Genomic DNA, 2,484 nt, shown 5'->3' on the forward strand with positions numbered 1-2,484 from the left:
TATATATATATATAACATTGACCACTAACGTGAACATATATACGTATACATATATATATGTGTGTGTATGTGTGTGTGTGTGTGTGTGTGTGTGTGTGTTTGTATACATACATACATGCATACATACACAGACACATGTTTATTTATGTACGTATGCGTGTTATGTATATATATACATACATACATATATAGATAGATAGATAAATAGATAGATAGATAGATATACATATGAATATATATATATATACATATGCATACACACACACACACACACACACACACACACATATATATATATATATATATATTTGTGCATACATTCACACACATACAACACACACACACACACACACACAAATATCTTAAGAAATACTCATCACCTCTCACATGTAGCAATTTAGGGAACTAGTTTAGGGGGCTAGATAAACACTTTGTAAACGGGTTACACTAACCTAGTAGCCCCGTTGAACCTAGATTTATGTAATTGACATTAAAACTGTCAAGATTTTTCGTTTAGCTTTTCTTTCATTACGATAATGAATCCTTCATCCCAATCTATGATAAATAAATATATATTTACTGTACGATTGTCTCTGTACATTAACTAAACAAAACAAAAGTTAAATCGCAATTATTACACGGTAAAACATTATTAATCTTTAGACGTACAAGAACAAAACAAATATTTAAATATACGATTTATTAAGCCGCAGGTAACAATTCAAATGAAACATGATTCACACGAACGCCAAGAAAACAGGAAACAATTAAAATCTATCAATGGTAAAAAAACACACACACATTCACACACACACAGGTATAGATATAGATATATAGACACAGAGGTAAACATATACTTTTACATGTGTGATAATGGCTGTAAACAATAATGGGATAGTAGAGTAAAAAGACATTCCTAAGCATATTTTGCAATAACACATTAACAGAAAGCAATCGTGATAATTTTTCTTTTGTTCTATCCATTTCAATTTAGGTAGAATTTACAAATTTACAAATACAATTTGTTTCCAAATATATACATATAATACATGCGTGTGTGTGTGTGTGTGTGTGTGTGTGTGTGGCTGTGTGTGTGGCTGTTTGTGTGGCTGTGTGTGTAAGAGTGGGAGCAGACAGACAGACAGACGAACAGGAAATGGAATTTACGAAACACTTTATTGAGAACCACTACGATCGTTTCTGTTGTTGACATCAAGTAGCCGAATACTGTGGGCGGGCTTTAAGCAGCATACTGCAAGGAGAATAGAATCCACACGTGACGCATGAGCAGCCTCTGCATCTCGAAAGAAGCTGGATTATTGATAGCAATTTCGAGAAAGCTTACTGCAGGACCGATATTTTTTTGAAGACCCCCATCAACACCGAGAGATGTTGCTCCAATATTGTCTCTCCATTTGTAGGCCAACTCACTGAAAGTGAAAGTAATAAGGCATACTTTCAGCAAGATGGAGCTACAGCACATACTTCGCGCATCACCATGGTGCTACTTCAAGAGTTTTTCGGTGGACGGATTATTCCGAAGGGATTTTGGCCACCAAAATCACCTGAGTTAACACCACCAGGCTTTTTTTTTTCTGGGGAGCAAGTAAGGGATCAATGTACAAGAATCGCCCGAAAACCATTAATGAGCTAAAAGACGCAGTCATAACCTTTACACGGTTCATACTGCGTCAGACTCTCCAAGATGTATTTTTGAAGCGTGTAGAAGAGTCAACCTATGTTTTAAAAATGAAGGACGACACTTTCAGCGCTTCTTAAAAAGTTTTTTAAAGTCTTCTAAAGTCTAATATATTCGTTTGTAGTCTTATACCATCTTATAAATATTTATTTTGCAATAAAATACTTACTGCGGAAAGACTTTTTGAACATCCTGTGTTATTATACAAATGTTGAATACGTAAATATACACATACACACAAATATCCAACAAAAATCGAAAAACACATACACACACACAGGCACACACGCACATACACGCACAGATCTATATATAAAATATAAGTATTCGTCTGATTCTGTGTGAGAGTGTCTGTGTGTACGTGTGTACATGTGTACAGCTGCCTTTGTGTGTATATATATATGTGTGTGCGTGTGTGTGTGTGTGTGCATGCGTGAAAGACTGTAGACAAGACTTTCAATTTGAAATTGCTTGTATAACAACAATTTCTTCAACGGATTTACAGCAAATGTCAACGTAATGTCTGCTTTCGGCAAGATTTCTTCTCAACAAACAATCTGATTATTTCTGGACGATTTTAATTGTAACAATAAACGGGAAAAAAAAAATTACTTTCCACATAAAACATTATACTCGCCGAAAACATCTCATATATACTCCACAAAGAGACACATTTCTGCGCGCATATATGAACATATAAAAGTACATACATACATACATACATACATACATACATCTATAAATATATATATACATACATGCATATACACACACATACATACGTA

The sequence above is a fragment of the Octopus bimaculoides genome, chromosome 19 (assembly GCF_001194135.2).
Source record: "Octopus bimaculoides isolate UCB-OBI-ISO-001 chromosome 19, ASM119413v2, whole genome shotgun sequence".
Taxonomy (NCBI): Eukaryota; Metazoa; Mollusca; class Cephalopoda; order Octopoda; family Octopodidae; genus Octopus; species Octopus bimaculoides.